Here is a 21,049-nt window from a genome sequence, read left to right on the forward strand (position 1 = left end):
ATCCTACCCTAGCCCCGCCCCTGCCCCTTCCACTCCCTCCCACTTCCCACCCCCTCAGAACCCCCAACCCTCCCCCCCACTCCTTGTCCCCGTGATTGCCCCCTCCTGGGACCCCTGCCCCTAACTGCCCCCCAGGACTCCACCCCCTACATAAGCCTTCCTGCTCCTTGTCCCCTGACTGCCCCCTCCTGAGACCTTCCCCACATCCTAACTGGCCCCCTAGGACCCTACACCCTACCTGTCCCCTGACTACCCCAACCCTTATCCACACCCCCACCCCCTGACAACCCCCCCCAGAACTCCTGACCCATCTAAACCCCTCTGCTCCCTGTCCCATGACTGCCCCCTCCTGGGACCCCTGCTCCTAACTGCCCTCCAGAACCCCACCCCCTACCTAAGCCTCCCTGTGCCTTGTCCCCTAACTGCCCCCTCCTGAGACCCCCCCGTACCCTGACTGCCCAAAACCTTACACCCCCAGCCCCCAGACAGCCCCCCACTGAACTCCTGACCCATCCAACCCTCCCCCTGCTCCCTGGCTCTTGACTACCCCCCCCCCAGAACCTCCCTGCCGCTTCTCTGACCCCCAGCCCCCTTACCGTGCTGCAGAGCAGCGCGCTCAGCAGCAGGGGGAGGGGAGCAGGGTCGGAGCTCCAGACTGCCGGAGGCCGAGGCAAACAGCCGACCAGCGATCTGCGAATACAGGGAGGGGGAGGGGACTGGTCTCAAGTTGCAGGGGAGAGGAGGGGGGAAGTGGAGGAAGGGCTCAGGCTGCCGGAGCCCCGTGCGAGTGGCTCGATCCAGCCGGCTGCCCTCTGCATGGGGGGAAATCCGGACATTGACAAATTCCCCCCGGACGCTATTTTTAACTCAAAAAAGCCGGACATGTCCGGGGGAATCCAGACGAATGGTAACCCTAGTTTCTTAAAATTCTCATACTCCTGCAATTCTCCCAGTGGTCACTCACTTGTCCTAGAGAATTCCTAAAACAGAAGTGGACGGGCTCAGAAATTGGTAAATAGAAGATAAATGTCTTTTTTTCTATGCTGCACAGAGTGAGTTATGTGGCCTACTAGCAAAACACTAAATTATACAGCCATTTTCACAACTGCACAATCACATTATACACAAGGCTGTAGGTATACACATTCATCCATCCCTTTAGTGAGTTTTTCACTCCTGCCCTTGCTGAAGAAGTGAGGGATAGCAGCTCAGACACTGCAAGTGCATAATTTTGAATGTATGAAACTTAAAGATCTGCAGTCACTTGTCACTAAAGGAGAGCAATACTTAGTTTGGCATTTGGGAAGTGAGTAGGAATTTGGTGGTGGAGAAGAATTTAGTTATGGAGAAGAATTTGGGAATGGGATTGTGTGGACCCTGATTAATTAGAAATACAAGGAACAGGGAGCTAATCAGAGGGTGGGGTTCTGGAAACATCTGACAGTTCCAGTCTCTTTAGCAAAGGAGTACATTGCAGTTGAGAGAGAACAAAGAGAAATTGGGGCTTCTGTAACAGAGGAAAGCAGGAAGATTTGGCAGTAGAATAAGGTAGTTTGGGTTTACTTGTAATGAGGAGAAAGAAATGGGGCCGTTTCAACAGCCGGTACACCCTAGAGCTTGGTCTATCCTCTTCCAGTGCTATGGAGATGAACTACCTAGACAGGGGCTTTTTTCACAGATTCTTTTCATGAAGTTGGCCCCAACAGTATGCTGACATAGGAGGAAAAACTGCAACAAGACTTTCCCCCTGCTCTAAAAGAACTTTGTTCCATCTAAATTTAACCACTTTACAGATTACAAATAAAATGTTGGCATATGAAACAATTCTATTTAATTCTCTGCAGCTGACTTAATTAAGCAACAGCCAATTACTGATTGATGAGAAAAAAAATCCTTAGCCAGCATTCCTTCTATAACAAAGCTTTTATAAGAATTCCAGCAGGCACCAAAATTTCTGTAACTGAAGTAAACTCATTCATGAAGTTTTTAGAAAAGGCATTACAGCAGAACCTTGCTAATTCTCATTAATGACTGGAAGACCCATTGAACATTTCTGAATTTTGTGAATTCGTGAGGACGCAAATACACAAAAAAGCATAATGCATCTCTAAGTTTACTTTGTTCAGCCAATAAGTGCATTTTTAATTGGTAGCATGCTAGTAAATGTGCTATATTTTCTACAACTAAGGTAACTGTATCATAGTAACACAATACAACACTGCAGAATAATTCTGTTTGGTCTCTGACCAGAAGTGGAGGAACCACCAGATTGTGTGTATAAAGTGAATTACAGAAGGTGAGGTTTAGCAAAATTCAAATTAGCAAGGTTCCACTGCAACTGTAATGTAACTCCTCAGTTAAGGTATTTTCTGTAAATAACAGATGTTTCTAGTAATTATTGTTAAACAAAATTCACATTTTCATGCAAAACCAATCCATACGTTTTCTTTCCAAAACCAGTAAATGTATATTAATGTTCAAATTTTTTTCACCTGAAATCTGATTAGAATTTCTTAACACCTTAAGGGAGGAGAAAGATTCTATTTTTTTTTTAATGTTTCTAAAATTTAAGACAAATTTTTCAAACCTGCTCATTGCAAGTAGAAGCACTTCTTGAAGCAATGCCATAGATATCGCTTGTGCTCTTGTGGAATTAGCTCTTATCCGATGAGGGGATGGAAGAGCTGATAGAGCAAAATACAGTATACGCCACATTTCCTGTTTGTTTGGGAAGCGAACAGGTTCCTGGTGGGGATCTTCCACAAAGCGAAAATATTATTCACCAGAGTCATGCAACTCCCATTCCTGGTCAAGGGCAAAACGTCTTCTGAGACAGTCCGATGCACATTCTCCGGAAGGGAGACTGCCGATAAGGTGATATGATTGTCAATGCACCAGTTCCACAAACTGACTGCTTCTGCATACAGGGGCATAGATCTCACTCCTCCCTGTTTGTTGATGTAAAAGATGGTCATGATGTTGTCCGACATCATGAGGGTAGGTGACCTTCAATGAACGTGAGAAAGGCTTTGCAAGCCCTTCAAATTGCTCACTGTTCCAAAATATTGGTGTGTATCCTAGACTTTTGAGATGTTCAGATGATGTGAGCTCCTCAACCCAACAGGGAGGTGTCTGTAATGATAGTTCTGTCTGGTGGAGAGTCAAGGAAGGGAACACCCAAAACATACCAGGTGGGGGTTCTTCCACCATTTAGGATGCACATCAAGGTGGTTTTACTTTGGTGGGAATAGTCACTCTGATGATGATGGACTGCTGGTTTGGAGAGGACAATATTTGAAGTCACACCTACTGGCAACAAAGGTAGAACCTGGCAAATGGCATGGCATGGCATAACTGCATGAAGCCATCTGACTCAGGAGAGAGAGAGAATTCTTAACAGGTGGTCAACTAAGTTCCCTGTGAGCTGCACGGCCACGCACCAGCCTATTTAGTGCCGCACAGGCACTCAGAGAAGTCTGAGTCCATGCAGTTTACTGTCCATCTGCTCTGCGAACAGCACCTGACCAAAGGGGAGGTCCTGCACTGACTGCTGAGCCTCAGTCACCGGTCTCGTGAGGAGCAGCCAGGATGCCCTCCGCCTAGAAGTGGCCAAGGCCATGATACAAGCCTCAGTCTGCTGCGTCCAAGGCTGCCTGGAGGGCAGCTCTGGCCACCACCATGCCCTCTTCAAGGATTGCCTGAAAATCCTTCCTGGTCCCTTTGGGCAGCGAGACCTCGAATTTGGCCATGGTCTGCCACATATTGTAGTTGTAGCAGCCAAGGCAGGCTTGGTGATTGGCCACTCTCAACTGAAGGCTGTAAGATGAATACATATTTTGCCCAAACAGGTCCAGTCTCTGAGTCTTTACTCTTGGGTGTAGCCAAGGGATGATCTTGCCTCTCCCTCTGATTAACAGCCTCAACTACAAGGGAGTTTGGGGCTGGATGAGTATAGATATACTCATGGCCTTTAGCTGGCACAAAGTATTTGCGCTCAGCCCTTTTTGAAATGGGTGGCAGGGAGGAGGGGGTTTGCCCTGGGACATTAATAATTTTCAATACCCTCTCATGTAGGGGTAAAGCCACCCTGGCGGGTATCGTGAAGCAAAGGACGTTGAACAGTGAGTCCTCAAGTTCCTCTGCCTGGAGCCCCAGGTTAGAGATGACCCTCTTCAAAAGCTCCTGACCAGCCTTGGCATCATCTTGCGGAACTGAGTGAGGGGAACCCGTAATAGCTTCATCTGGCAATGATGAGGATGAAGCTGGTGCCGAGGGATCTACCACATCCCCTGGTGGTCCAGCTGGCTGCTCCCCTGGGTCCTCATGGGCCTGGGGGGGGGGGGGAAATCTTCCTCCGTGGGGCCTCCACTTCCAGAGGAGAGCAGGATGCTGCAGCCGATGGCCTGTCCAAGGCCCCTGCCACTGACCACATGGCCTGCGAAGGCTGGGTAAACCCCCAAGAGTTTCAGGGGTACCACACCGCTGGCCATTGACCAGAGGGCCATGGGGTCGGTTGTGATGCCGATTATGTTGATGGTACCGCTGGTGCTAGTGCTTGTTCCGCTGACAATGACTGCTGTTCAGCGCCGGAGCGGTAAGCAGAGTGATCACTGCAGAGTGGCCATACCCAGCTGGACCTGCGGCTCTCCTCCTTGCGGTGCCAGCTGCTGTGCCTCGACGTCAACCTGTCCGATAACATGGCAGTGGAAAAAAACGGAGAGGCAGTTGGTCTGTCCCACCCGTCTGTTCCTTAGTCAGAGGCATGAAGTGAGCAAGGGCACATATGTGGCCCAACAGACACTGGTTTCAAAATTCTCTGGCTCTGGGTGGAGGCGTACCCACAGTGGAATACATAGGGACCAGCACTCAAAGGAGAACAAAAGCTTAAAACTCTCCTCTTTGCCATAATGCCTGCAAAAAACTGGGCAGTGTTTAGGCTACCGGTTGAGACCACTGGCTATCATGCTGACCAAAATTGTATCACAAATTACAAACTGCCTAATCTTCACCAGGATTTTACTTGGAGTCAGCTGCCTTATGTTACATAATTTGAGTTAACACTTTTTTTCTTTGCAATAAAGTCGAGGCCCTAACATAGGGTGGGCAAACTACGGCCCAGATCCATTCCATCAGGGCTTTGGATCCAACCCGCAGGATTGCCATCCTCATGGCACCACAGGCCCCGCACCACTCTCAGAAGCGGCTGACATCAGGTCCCTGCGGCCCCGGGGGGGGGAGGGGGGTGGCAGAGTGCTCCGCGCGCTACCCTCGCCTCCAGGCACCGCCCGCCGCACCTCCCATTGGCTGGGAACGGGGAACCACGGCCAATGGGAGCTTTGTGGAAGGTGCCAGCAGGCGAGAGCAGTGCGCGGAGCCCTCTGCCCCCCCCCCCCCCCGCCGTCTCCCAGGGGCCGCAGAAATGTGGTGCCGGCCACTTCCAGGAGCAGCATGAGGCAAAGGCAGGCAGGGAGCCTGCCTTAGCCCCGCTGCATGCTGCTGTCACCCCGGAGCCACACAAGGTAAGCGGCGCCAGGCCAGAGCCTGCAATCCAAACTCTTCCTGCACCCCAACCCCCCCCTCTGAGCCCTTGCCGCACCCCTCGTGCGCCCCAACCCCGAGCCCTTTGCCGCACCCCTCCTGCACCCCACCCCCCTGCCCTGTGCCCCCAACCTCCTGCCGAGCCCTCTCCCACCTCAACCCCTGCCCTAAGCCCCTGCCGCACTCTGCACCCCCTCCTGCACCCCAACCCCTTGCCCTGAGCCCCTTCCTTACACACCGTACCCCCTCCAATCCCCCACATTCCCTCCTGCACCCCTATCCCCTGCCCTACATTCATGGCCTTGCATGCAATTTCCCCACCCAGATGTGGCCCTCGGGCCAAAAAATGTGCCCACCCCGCCCTAACACCATAACCCTGCAAAAAGGATGTGCATAGATCCATAGGGTTGTAATAAACATGATGAGAGTTGCAGAATTAAAATAATATAAGCTGAATAAATAGGGTGCATTTAATTCCCCTCTTTCACTCATCTTTTTCCAATTTGCTAAAATACGATTAAGCACAAGGACAGGAAAAAGTCGTAAAGTAGTGGAGGTCAATGATGCAAAGCTAACCAGAAGAAGTGAATTTTGAATAGGGAATTAAGAGACGAGAGTATGTGTGCATGAGAGTACATTAGAGAGTGTTTTTGCAAGGTGGAACTAGTTGGAACTCATCTGCAGTGACTTTTAATTGGTCTACCTTCCTAAATGGAAAGCTAACCTACTTATCCAGCCTGGACTCTCAACATTTCCTACTACTATTATTTCCTGTCCCTTCTTCCAAGATGTGACACAGCAGGAGAAGCAGCGTACTTCAAGCTAAAAGTACTTATGCAGCTACATACCAGGAGTAATAGAGTTTAGCAAATTTGCTCATCATTCCCTCTAATACTAAAACTCATCTGGTATATGCTTACTTTTGCTCCAAAAATATATTATGGTGGGACTGAATTTTATCAATTGTATATCGAATATTTCCAACTGAAAAAAGTATACCCAACCTTTCTGAAGCTCAGAGCTATGCAGAAATTTAACTGAACTACTGCTCTGGAAAAGACCGAACACAACCACAATTTCGTAAACTTGTGCTGAAATGAAGTACATATTACCAAAGGTGCTCTGATTATCTCACGAGTTCTCCAGTTTTCATATGCTTTTTGCTTTAAGTAGTATGCACCATGAGATCATTAAGAAGGGGCTTATCTGTGATTAAGCAGTGTTAATACAGGGTAGTAGCTGTAAACTTGGAATGAGCAGTTACACTCAGGGCCGGCTCTAGGTTTTTTGCTGCCCCAAGCAGGGGGAGCACGGCAGCATGTATGCTGGTCTGAGTGGCACGGTAAGGGGGCTGGGGGGTTGGAGAACGGATAGCGGGTTCCAGGGGTAGCAGTCAAGGGACAGGGAGCAGGGGGGGTTGGATGGGGCAGCGGTTCAGGGGGGCAGTCAGGGGCAGGGAGAAGGGGGGGGTTAGATGGGTCACGGGATCGGGGGGGGCAGTCAGCAGTTGGATAGGCATGGGAGTCCCAAGGGTTTGTCAGGGGACAGGTAGGGGGTGGGATCCTAGGGGGGAAGTTGGGGGGGTCTCAGGAGGGGGCAGTTGGGGACAAGGACCAGTGGGGCTTAGATAGGGGGTGGGGTCCTGGGGGGCAGTTGGAGCAGGGATTCCGGGACAGGGAGCAGGGGGGTTGGATAGGTTGGGGTTTCTGTGGGGGGCAGTCGGAGGGAGTGGCTGGTGGCAGGGTGGGGCTACCCTCCCTCTCCATGGAGTGTCCTATTTTTGGAATGTTAAAATATGGTATCCCTACTCACAGTGCAGCTCTCCATTCACAGCAGGCTGCAGCATGAGGTCTCAGCTTCCTCACTTCCTCCCCCTCTTTCCTGTTGGTAGTGGCCAAGGGAATGCTGGGAAATGTAGTTCTTTCCCTGCTCCAGGGCTGGCTCTATAGGCAGGGAGCTAACCAAGGAACTACAGCTCCCAGGGCCCCCTGTTAGTTCTCAGCTCCCAGGCTGGATCCCTGCCGCCCCTGCAAATGGGCTGCCCCAACCACGTGCTTGCTTTGCTGGTGCCTAGAGCCGCCCCTGGTTACACTCCTTTATGAAGGAGGACACAAGTAAACAGTGAGTTGGTTATATCTTCATTTTCATGAGGCATGATCAGTAAAATTTAACTATTTCAAGAGAGCATAATTCCACTGGTGAAGAGTTAAGATATCTTTTTCCCAACTAATTTTAAACAATTACAATACAAATTGTTTCTTAAAACATATAATCTGTTCCTCGTTTGGTTTCCTTAATTAACATAATGTGTGTTCATTATTAAGACTAGGATAAAAGATAATATTTCAATGCAGCAAATTAATCTCAACATTTCACAGACTGACATCTCTCCAAGATACTTTGATGTTGTGTCCATTCAGCATTTACCCATCTTATACTGTCTGAAACCCTAAGGGACACCCCCCAACAATGCACCTGTATGTTATAGTTTCCATGGCTGGGCTTGAATGTAACAAGTATTTTGCTGTGTTCAGGATAAGCATTTTAAACACTCCTATTGGCTGAACTAATGAGATCAGACAGCTCCATCTGTACTGGACATATTCTCTTTAGGGTATCATGTGTCTGGAAGACTCTAGGATATACATCTTTAAATATGACAACAAAATTATGGCAAATTATGATATTATTTACAAGGGCAAATATCAGATACAATAGGAAATAGTTATTATTCACTGTCCTGAAATCAAAATATTTCAAATGTTTTACTGTTATCCATCTATAAATGTATAGTTTTTCCAGAAATGCAAATTCCTTTTGCTTCTCTCTGGCTGAAATCTCAATTCTGACTACTGCACTGACTGGCTTCATGTTTATTAGCAGAAAGGATGCTGCCTCTGCTTTTGACTTCAGAAGTTGTATGCAAAAATAAAGAAAATGGGATATCATACAACTAAAAGGGAATTTGTACATAAGTTTAAACTACTATCTCCCTTTCTGACTCATTACATTTCCACACGTCTCTTCTCAAGTCATATCTCTAAAATAACTATCATTTTTGTTTGGATCGTTTACATTTACTGGCACCTAGCTTCTTCCTCCCAGTTAAATTTTTACACGCAACTGGCACATAACTGTACTGAAATTATTGTGTTGACACATGCCTTGCTGGCCCGTGAAAAGGAAGAATGGGAAGGTGAGATGATGTGAAAGGACCAAAAGTCACTTAACACTTTATTCTTCATTACTTGAAGTTTGCCCATCATTCTATACAACTAAGTAAAATCTGAAGGCAAAACAAAATTAGTGGAATTACAGAAAGGTGCATGGGGGACATGAGTTGAAATCGGCAGTGTATCAGCCTTGCTTCTCCTTAAGGCTTCTAAAATCCACTTCAATTTTAATATACTTTTTTTTCTTGAATCAATCAAAACTACATAAATAGCCACATCAAGATATAACTCTAAGCACTCTTGAGGATGGTTAGGTGTCTTCTCATTTCACCTTTCAAACCAGTTATTACACAGTGTAATAAATGTTTTAAAAATAATTTCAGCAGTACTGCATTCTTTTATCAGAAATGTTTTAGTAATGTAAAACAGGAAGAAATGCCATAAAAATATTTGTTCTACTCTTTGTACATTGGGATAAAATAGGTCACAACCTGGAATATTTGAAATACTCAGAGTTTAAGACCAGAAGGGACTACCAGATCATCTAGTCTGACCTCCTATATATCATAGGACACCAACACCACCCAGATACCCCCATGCCAACCCCAACAATCAGAATTAGACCAAAACAGTACAGATCTCAGGAGACTTAACTATTACACATCACAGGCAGAGAACAGGAGGTACGAGATGCACCCATTCCCAATGCCTCTGCAATGGCATGGTACTAATTAAGTGAGATATATTCAGATGATCCTAATAAGTGAACCACACTCCATGCTGCAGAGAAAGGCAAAGAACCCCCAAGGTCACTGCCAATCTGCAGGAAAATTCCTTCCAAATCAGTCAGACTTGAGCATGTGAGCAAGAACAGCCAACTAAGCACTTGAGAGAGAAAATTCTCAGTGCCACCTCAGAGCACCAGCCCGTCCCATCCAATGCCCCCCTCTCCAGTGGTGGCTCCAGCTGATGCTTCAAAGGAAGAAGACAAAACAATAATAAAGAATACATTCCTTTCCTGACCACCTACTGGTGACTGGCTGAAGCACTGAAGCATGAGATATTATGAACATGAAACACAAATTACAAGGGAATCACAAAAATCTCAAGCCCAGCCTCCCAATACCACAGGCAACCCCATCACACAATCCCATTCAAACATTTGTCAAGTTCTATCTTAAAACTAGTTGTTTGCCCCCACAACGCCTACTGGGAGGTTGTTCCAGCACCTCGCTCTTCTGAGGGTTAGAAATCTCTTCTAATTTCCATGTTAAATTTATTCATGGCCAATTTTTACCAATTTGTTCTTGGGGCAACATTGTCCTTTAGCTTAAATAGCTATTCGCCTTACCTGACGTATCTACAAACAGTAACATCCCCTCTCAGCCTTTGTTTTGCTAAGCTTAAAAGAGATTAAACTGTTTTTTCTCATGAGAGAGGCTCTCCGTTCCTCTGATCATCTTAATAGCTGTTCTCTGCATCTGTTTCAGTTTGAATTCATATTTCTTGAGAACAGTACAGAGTTTTGCAGGTAAGGTCTTATCAACCAGTGCCTTATACAATGGTATTATTACTTCTTTATTTTTACTGGAAATAGTTCATCTGATACATCCTAGGATGCCAACTGCCTTTTTTTGCAGCTAAATCACATTGGTGGCTCATTGTCATGCTGTGATTGACCAACACACCCAAATTTTCTCCCTTCCTCCGTAGCATTCAACTGATAAGCACGCAGCTTACAGCAGAAATTCTTGTTAGTCTCTAAATGTATGAGCTTGCACTTCATACTATTAAATTTCATCCCATTTCTATTAAGCCAGTCCTCAAGGTTATCCAGTTATTCCTATATAATATTCTGATTCTCCACTGAATTGACATTTTTCAGAGTAGCAGCCGTGTTAGTCTGTATCCGCAAAAAGAACAGGAGTACTTGTGGCACCTTAGAGACTAACAAATTTATTAGAGCATAAGCTTTCGTGGACTACAGCCCACTTCCAACTTCGTATCAGCAAATTACATATGAAGAGCCAATTAAAAGTAAAAAAAAGCCACTGAGTTGGCAAAAGTGATTTGTAAGAACTAAATTTGCATTGCAAAATTATTTTCTACTTTAAAAAAATGTATATTTATTTGAACTTACTATTTAATTTTAAAAAACAATCTGAAATATCACAAAATTTAATAATTGTTTTTGTTTGTATGGCATTCACATTGAGAAAAAAATCCCTCCAAAGGTTTCAGAGTGGTTAGAAGGGTCAATTAAAAATTCCACTGAAAACTAAGTGTCGTTATGCAACAACTGACCCCACCAAAAAATATATATATATAAGCCTGGGAGAAATCAATATTAAGCAGCCTAAGAATAAAATTTATTCAGCTGCTCTTTTTTTTTTTTTTTAATAATTGCGGACAATGAAAAACTAACATTATTTTACCTGCCAGTTTTTAAAATGTGAGAGTATACAAGTAAAGTATTTCAAGGATGTAAAAGCATTAAAAATTACCGAACAATCTTGATCATCAGCACTTCAGTTACATTAATGGTTCATTTAAATAGGGTCATGTCCTCCAATGTTTATTAGAGAATAAACCTCCTTTTATCCATGCTTTATAGAATATACACCATAATATTTGTATAATCAAGATTGTACTGTGCAGACAGTTTCCAATTATCTTACCAAATGACCAAACAGCTCACTATTCATCTAGTTCTACCCTAATAACGATATTTCAATTTCAAAAGTTTAGGGCTTCAGGGGTCTATTTTCCCCATCAATGCACACACAAATCTCATTAACATTAATGGAAGTTGCATATGTGCATCAACAAGAGAAAAGCATCTTTTGCATTATACCAATGTCTACAGCACCAACTGGATTTTTCCGATTTCAACAGGTAGAATAAATGTTCTGTTTGTATAATTTATAAACACACATTTCCTCACTCTGGTTCTGGTGGGCTAAATCACAGAACAAACTGGCTGCTTGCCAGTTCAGGATATATTTAGGAAACACGGCAAAACAGAAGAAAGGAAGTACAGCAATGAACAATGACTGGCTGAGCAGACTTCAGAAACCATTCCATGCTGTTACCCCCACAGTCTAATAGGGAATGCTGGTTGAGAGCTAATAATATCATTGTAAAATTGAAAAAGTTACTATCTTAAAAATCAAATGTCCTCCTCTTTCCATCGCCTTTTTTCCACTAGTAGTTCCCTCAAGGCTATGTACCTGGCCCCTACTGTCCTGTCTTCCCTTAACCTTTTCTGTCTGTTCTGCCGAGGCTCTCGTTCAGGCCATCACGTTGCACCCGAGTTCCTACTCCAGCTACGTTGTCCACTCAAAACTATTCAGACTTCTGCTGCTAGGATCATTTCCCTCACTCATTTCTTCAACCACATTATTACCTTTCTTTGCATCCCTCCCCATCTCCCTCTCTGCCACTGCCTCAAACACAATCTCCTTGTCCTTATCTTTAAAGCCCTTCAACACGTAGCCCCCACCCTCTCTACTAGTTATCAATCCTTCTGAGTCTGAACTAGTGAGCCACTGATTCTCCATATATAAATTGCAACTTCTGTTTTGCACAAATGATTTCACTGGTATTAAAGCATGGTTCTCATTAAAACCAATTATGAAAAAAAAAATTTAACAGACTCCATATCTTCCTCTGTTGTCGTCCTTCACTGAGAGGAGAACCCTGGGCCCCAGTACTCCACATCAGAAGGGAGCAGGACTTTAAGAGAGCCTTCTCCTTCATGGGTAGAGAATTCCTGGCTTCCCCACAAGTAAGAGAGAACCAAACCTTCCTAGCAATCCCAACAACATAAAAGGAGCAAGAAAGTGCCTCAGTTCATGTATGTCACCTTCATACTGAATTATTGCACCTCACTAACTCAGCCACTGTAGACAAGAAATTAATGAAGAAAATTGGCGGCAGCAGCTGTCCCTCGATACAAGGATGTCATCTGCCGGGGAAAAGTCATTGTTGAGAATTAAGATGGCTGAGGAGTCCAATTGTGCTCTACAGGTTTTTCCACATGTGACAGGTGGTTGCTTGGAGAGAGCACAACTGCTGGACGGTATGCTGTACCCTATCCTTCCTCCTCAGTCTCCTGAGCAAGACAATTCTCTTCAAAACAGGCTGAGGCTTGATGTATGATGTGACACCACTGTAGTCTATTGCCAGCCAGCTCTTCCTAATTTATTGGGTCACTGACTCCCTTCCTTAAGATATACTTTTCAAGGTGTCCTTCTAGCATTTCCCTCTGTCCCCTGGGGTCCTCTTACCATGATGAAGTTGAGAAAAGAGGACTTACTCATCTTCTGAAGCATCAGCCATCCGCACACAATAACCAGCACAGCGAAGATGTTTCATAATCTTTGCCTCATCACTGGTGACGTTAGCTGCAGAAAGAACACTGGCATTGTTGTGATGGTCTTCCTATCTGATATGGAAAATCTTCCTAATGCAGCACTGTTGGTACTACTCCAGATGCTTAAGATGGCTTCAGTAGGTCACCCATGTGTCACACCAATAAAGAAGAATGGGGATGACTATTGCATTGTAGACCAGGATTGTTTCTATCTGCAGATCTTTGTCAATAAATACACGACGGAACAACTTTCTGAAGGATACAATGGCATAACAGATTCTACGTTCAATCACCACATCAAGATTGGCTGTCTGGGAGAGGAGGCTACCCAGGTAAGAGAAATGCTCAACATTTTCCAGGAATTCAACACCAATCACAATTTGTGGTAAAAGAAGGGCCACTTGTACTAGGACAGGCCTGGTGGAGAACCTTAGTCTTCCCAATGTTGAGGGAAAGTCCCAAGCTATGATAGGTGCCTGAGAAGAGATCTAGGGTGGATTACAAGTCGGCCTCAGTGTGCACGAGGAAAGCACAGTCGTCAGCATACTGAAGGTTAGAAACAAAAGTCCTGGTGATTTTAGTTTTAGAATGAAGACACCGCAGATTGAAGAGCTGGCCATCCATGTAATACTCAATCCCAATGCCAGAAGAAAGGAAGTCATAAATAAGAACCAAGATTACAGCAAGATAGATGGAAAAAAAGGTTGAGGCAATAACACAGCCCTACTTAACAGCAGTACGGCTGGTGAATGGTTCTGTCTCCAACCCATTATAGAGGACAGTGGCGGTCATCCCCTCATGAAGTAGCCTGAGAACACGAATCAACTTCAATGAAAAACAAAACCCAGACAGCACCTTCCATAATGCTTCAAGATTAAGGCCTTTGATTCCATCAATTAGGTTAATAAATGTCATAAACAATGGCTGGTATTGTTCTCTACACTTCTCTTGGATCTGTTGTACAACAAAAGTCATGTCGGTGGTACCCCAAGATAATCTGAAACCACACTGGGATGAAGAAAATACAACTGATATAAAACACAGCAGATTGTCTCTAGAATGGATCATTTTATGGTTTACCTTACAGTGGTCACCTTTAAAGGTCAGTACTTTATCGCAGTTACCGTTTAGTAATATTTGAAAAACCACAGTGTTTCCCTATAGTGAGGATATGAAAATAGTGCAGCATGTGACAAGTGCTGTGTAGTAACTCTGGCTAACCACTGAACATTTAAGAGTGATTGCTATTTAATAAGGCTTTATGCATACCAATACACAATGTATACTCAAAAAAAGGGAGCTACGTGTTTTCTAAATGTATCCAAAATAATCATCTTTGAGTTAAATACAAACAAAAGCAATATCAGAATTTTTTTCCCCAAAAAAACTACCAGCATAGCTATATGACAGGGGTATAAATCAAAAGTGCCTCAGCAGTACCGAATGCTGCTTCTGGAACAGCCATCACTACACAGTATTATTTATTAAGTGCCATGATTATGGTTGGACTGAACAGAAGAGGAGAAGGCACTAAATCCCTGCACGACAGAACATTAACTGAAACTAGACAGCACAGTTTGAACATACAATACACTGGATTACTAGATAAAGGCCTCATCTAAAAGCAGTGCAGATTTTTTTAAAAAACTTAAAATATTTAAAGATAGATCTTTAAATAAACTACCATGTCCTATTTCATAAGCCTATTTAACTAATTATGTTGCCTTAAAGATCAAATTAGGTAGGATCTCAATTTTCTTTTAAAGTTTAACTGTAAATAGTATAGTATTTTTACACTGTATACCAGTGATCATAGCTGATTATAAAGTTTCATATTTAAAAAAATCCTTCTCTCTTAATGAAATAAACAAGCTATTAAATACTTTTAAGTATTATTTAAGTAAAAGTACTGTAGAATTGGCAAATCTAAAAATACTGTCGGAACACAACCGCACACTTAATAAACCTTATTAATATTCATTTTGGTTTCACTTGACAGGCTACTCTGTTTCCCTAGCAGCAAAGACTTTGCTTTTTGTATGTTGTATGTCTTGTACATTGATGTCCCAATTGTATGTCGTTTGAGGTGACTTTGGAGTCTAATTAAAATAATTTTACTAAAAGGAGACTGAACAATTTTTACCAGTTACAGCATATGTTAGCATAATGTAATTCAGGACAACATGACAAACATATGAAAAGGGCTTGGAGAGAAAAATAATAAAATGTCCTATTGTTATTGAAAAAAAAAAATCAAACCTACACTCTACTGGCATTCCTCACACAACACAGTATTTTAAAGTCATGAGCAGCAATCTCTCTGGAGTACCTTCATCTAACTCACCTTTCAGATTCCAGACCAAATTACAATACTAGAATATTTCTCAAACATAATACACATCTCCTTTCATCTCTTTTATTTCACTGCCACAAACATCATTTCAACTACAATTACATTCATAAGATCTATTTAGCTTCAGTTTTAAAAGGAGTTTAAAATGTTACAAATATCTTACTCAATGTTATGTATTAAGCATCCCCAGTGTGCTTAGAGCTGTATGTACAGCACACAGATTCGTTAATGTCTGAGAGGCTCTCAATTACCATAGCAATAGGGATCGTACAAATACTTAGACAACTGATCACAAAGTCTGGTAGGGGCACTTATAAGTAGCCAAGAATAAGTGGTGGATATGGCATGCTCTTTTAATTATATTTTGCGTTTCATGTTTATGAAAAATCTTGTCTTGGAGCCTGAAGTCCATAAAACAGGTATTGAACTCACAGTTCCCTGCTTTGTCTTGTCAACATAACACTGCCCTGAGTGACCACTTTGAGGGTAATTAAATTTCCATGGCCTATTCAGTAATTGGCCACTCTACTGAAAATGCTACCATGAAGCAATACAACTATTGGCACATGACTTAAGGGATATGGACGTTTCAGAATTCACTTTATAATGAATTGAGAAAATTCCTTTTCAATTTGTGTTTTCAATTTTTAGTTCTTCGATCCATTAATCTATACAGGTTACTTAAATCTATTTTTTCAGAGAAAATATTGTACTTTTAGTATGATTTGTATGACTAGAGGCCAAAAATAGAGGGTCAGTTAAGTATGATCTGAGAATTATTATTTATTTGTATTATAATACCTGGGAGCCTAGTAAAGGAACAGGACACTACTGTGCTAGGTTCAGGGGCGATCCTTTTATTCTGTTTGTACAGCACCTATCTAAATATAAGACAGATGGAATCACAAAGACATGAGAGTAAAAGAAAAACAAATAGCGTGACACTATTGGTCAGCATGATAGTCCGTGAATTCAGCACACACCAATGGCTTAACCACTGTCATGTTTTTGTAGGCATCACGGCAAAGGAGAGTCTTAAGGAGGGATCTGAAAGTAGATAATGATGTAGCTTTGGGGAGGTTTACAAGGAGAGCCTTCCAAGCATGAAGGGAAGCATGGGAGAAAGCACAACTTTGCTTGTTTGAAACTAACAAGTTGGAGGCTGGCATCATGGCCAATTGGAGGGGACAGTCAACATTTCAACAACAAATGAGAAACGATACATAGGGTAGGGATAAGGCATGAAAGGGCCTTCAAAGTGAAGACAACCTTACATGTTTTAGGTGATAGAAAGTCGATGCAAAGAAAGGGGGCAACATGGTCAAAATGACAGATTATGAAAATCAGACAAAGTGGATGATGTAGTATCTTTTACTGGACCAACTGCTGTTGGTATAAGAGATATGCTTTCAAGCTACAGAGTCCTTCAGGTTTTTGCATTTTGAATGGATGAGCAGGAAAGGTTACATTTGTCAAGGCCAGAGAAAAAGATACCCTGCATGAGTGTTTTTCTGTGTGGATGAATATGAAAGGCCTTATCTTAGAGATGTTATGCAGGAAAAATCTGCAAGTGTTAGACATAACTCGGATGCAAGGACCTACAGAGAGGTTCAGAAGACTGGAAGTTGGATATGTAACTTTCACCTCTAAGTTGTTAGTTCAAATACAGCTCAGTTTGGTAGAGATCACCAAAGCTTGAAAAGAACTACTTCCCATGAGCAAGTGAAGCTTGCCCTGTGAAGTGAAGAGACGTACAGCAGGAACTGCAGAATCTCAGCATTTCTTTAAAAATAAAAACCTCTATTTTTGGCCAATAGGGTTCAAACGATAACCTTCCAACTAAGTTTAAACCAGTGCACTGTTATATTCAGAAGTCTACAGAGAGGTATTCCAATGCCTTTACTGTTGTTCAATAGCTTTGATAGCAAACAAGTGAAATTAAGATGACACTGGTCAGTTTTACTACAGTTATTTACCCTTTAGACAGCAGAGAAAAAGTCAGAAATCATGTAAATCATGAGGAACAGAGAAGCAGAACCTAATCCCTGTCTTTCAAAGCTGTCAGAAAGCTCTGAAATAAGGACAGAGTAGCGAAAATCCCTCCCCTTCTCTGTCCCTAGATGGATCTGGAAGCAGAAAAAAAGAATGAAATTGTTTCTCCCTACCAGAAGCAAGAACAATGGGTTTCCAATTTGTAAGAGACCTATTAGCCAGAGATTAACTGGACAAAGTCCCGTATACAGCCCCAAACAGGGTCCACTGACAATATACAAGTAGAAATCCCACTACTTTCTGCATTCCTCGCATCTACAGATGGTAGGGGGCAGATAAGTTTCTTGCCAGTTCATTGCCAACAGATCTCACTAGTAGGACCCCATTCTTATCTTTCATATATACCTCTGAGTAATATATTTAATAGGCCACATTTTGAATCCTAGTATTAATATGCTGGCTGTTTCCTTAATTCTTGAATTTTCCCCCTTTTCTCATTTGATAGAGCCTGAGCCTGCAGAACTTGAAGACAGTGTAAGACCCATCTTTTTTCCTCCAAGCTTTTATACAAGGGAATGGAGTTTAGGCTATTTTTAGGTGGGAGAAGTTGTCTTTGACATTGTTCAACATTCTGTCTATTGTTTAAAAATATTGTGCATACTCCCAGAGACTGGTCTTTATATAAAAAGTGATCAAAAAATGACAAGGTATGGAGTCATGAACAGAGAATGTCTGAAGGTACATTTTAAAACTATAGATGAAAATACCTGTTTCCATAATTTATCTGCCAATACATACGTTTAAGCTTCTGTAATTCCCTTGCAAGAGCAGATAACTTCACTGATATTTAAAAGAGCTAAAGCAGAGAGGTAGGATAGTCTGTAATTATATCAAATAATGGAGTCAGGAGATATGGGAGTGCTATCCTTGTTCGTCGCATATACCTCTGACTAGTATATTTACCAGTTCACAGTTTCAAGGCTGGGCTTAACCTGCTGGCTTTTCATTGGTTTATGTTAAATCAGGTAGTGCTTATCAGTGGAATAACCATTGAGTTGCTTCTCTGTATATAAAATGTATACATTTTATATACAATTCCCCTGTATATAAAATGGAGATATTTAGCTACTTCAAGGCTGCATTGAGACTTATTTCATTCTAAATTGATTTGAGATTCCTTAAAGTTGCTATAGAAATGCAATTACTCTTTTTACAGTATATATGAAATAGTACACAATATTCCCTGTCTTACACTATTTTACTAGAAAGGTTATTTGATTGTTTTTCCCTACTATAATTACCAGGTAAATAAAATCTTGGGAGGTAAGCTTTCACATAAAATTGTATTTCTTTATATTTTTGAACTACACACCAGTGATTTGGAGTTCTAAACTGTTTATTTTTTTAAGTCTCACTTCTGTTTACCTTTAAGTTCACTCTCATACAACCTCTCCTGAAGGACTGGAACCAAATGCATAATAAAGAAAGAAACAAAAATGTGCAAGAATTTATAGTTGGTCATTTCCTACAATTTAACATAATTCTTTGCATATTCAAATGCAAAACTGCAATGAAGCCAATCAAAATTGATTATATCTAAACTAATGAATATGTATTAAAAGCACTCCCTAGTACGGCGCATTAAGACATCAGTATTGCTTTTTTCAGTACAATATTTTGAAATTAGTTTAATTCTGAGATAATTAGTTTTATATAAAAATATACATATTGAAATAAAACTAGAAGCAACATATTACATGCTCACATCAGCTGTTACCTTCTAGAATTAGGTCATTGACTTTAATAAGGGGTCTTTAGGCTAAATGCGGGCACTAGTATTTCACTACTGGTGAGAGTAAGCTTGAATACTACGAGTTTCAGAAAGCCAGAGAATCTTGTGTTGATGAAATGATGGAGGCTAGGAGGCTGGTGTATCCTGATGTTTATTTCTTTCACTATTAACCCTCCTAAAACATGGAAGCAAAGAATTCCTCTGAGGATCATGTGGGTATTGTGTGTGGTCTATTTCAAATTTACATTTTCATGAAAAAACGCATGTACTTGTTAAGCAGGTATATGCCTCACTGATTCTCAACTATATCACAACTTCTAGCCATTGTGGCTGAGCTCCCCCAAGAAACGTATAGAATACCTCTTCTGTGCCATCAAATGCTCATGTGATATGTATTCACAGGATATTTTAACATATATTACTACCTCCCTTGTCAAAACTCATCACAATTTATTCATGCACCTATTTTTTTACATCAGACTTCACCCATTACTTCTCAAGAAAGATCTCTCCATTCAGTATCAGTGTAAACCTTTTAACAGTTTTCCTTTTTAATAATCCATCACAGGCTTCACTAAATCAAGTGCTTTCTTCAACTTTTGAAAACTCTATTTGTACATTACATAATCGTTGATACAAATTGCCAGAAGTAAGTAAAATGTGCAAGTGTAAGTACTCCAACCTTCTTTCTTTATTCAGTTATTTCAACCTGTTTCATAGACTTCACACAAATAGTAAAGGGCTCCTTTGGTCAAAGCTACATGAAAGAGAAATTCTAATTTACCACACAGCAGTATTTAGGGTTTATTTTATTAAGTAGTAGTAAGTTACTTCACATGTTACAGAACTACCACCTTAATTTCAAGACTAAGCACAAGACCCATAAATACTCACCTCTACAGTTGTTTTTATATACAACAGTGTTTCCTAAAAATAGCTGAATTATTTAAAACTTGTAAATTTAAAGGCTACACTGTCAAAAAAATTAAAGGAAGATGTCTTTCTAAAAGTGCTCTCTAAGCTATACATAATCATAGTCAAGTAGACATAAGACATACGTATCAAAGTAAGTCAAGACAAGGAATTATATAACAGAAGACACGGATGACTGAGCTGCTCATCTATCACATTTTACAATAAATATTGTTGCTGCCCAGATGGTTACATGGTTTCTTTACCAACGATTAACATGGAAGCATTATAACCTGTTATTTTTCCTTCTAACTACTTAAATCCTCAAATCTGAAAATCTAGGAAGAAAGTCATTGTCCCCCTTTGCAAATAAATATTGCAGAGAAATTATTATAAAAGGATGACAGCAAATAAAGCTACCATTGATTAATATGATATGATCTGCATAATAAAGCTCAAATTGATATGATATATTTAGGGACAATAGCACATGCTTCACACAGCACTGAAAGACTGTTGAGATTTAACTACAAAATGAATGTCTAATAGAAATCTTACATCTGGACCAGATCAGTCATTACCAATCTGTGATTATGATTTGAAAATACATACAGAAAATGCATACCTGACAAAAAACTATAACTATTCTACTGGAATTAAAAAGCAAACACATGTGGATTTAGCAACTCACTATTAAATACTGATCCATCACATTTAAAATAGTTTCTTTTAGTTCCACATTAAGTCCCAGAAAATTATTATTTTAGGTCAATTCCCATACACTTACCAATTTCTAAAGAGAAATTTCATTCAAGTGAGTTACTTTCAAAAGATTTTTAGAAGACACCACACCACAGGTTGGGACATAATCATAAAAATGTGGGGCTGGAAAGGATCTTAAGAAGCCCAACCCT

General features: G+C 41.7%; 1 protein-coding gene across 3 annotated transcripts in view; it reads right to left on the bottom strand.

Moving 5' to 3' along the window:
- The window catches only part of NBEA (neurobeachin), an 817,568-nt gene that overhangs the window by 703,649 nt on the left and 92,870 nt on the right, over positions 1-21,049 (bottom strand). The window lies entirely within an intron of this gene.

Source organism: Malaclemys terrapin, chromosome 1 (assembly GCF_027887155.1).
Source record: "Malaclemys terrapin pileata isolate rMalTer1 chromosome 1, rMalTer1.hap1, whole genome shotgun sequence".
Lineage (NCBI taxonomy): Eukaryota > Metazoa > Chordata > Testudines > Emydidae > Malaclemys > Malaclemys terrapin.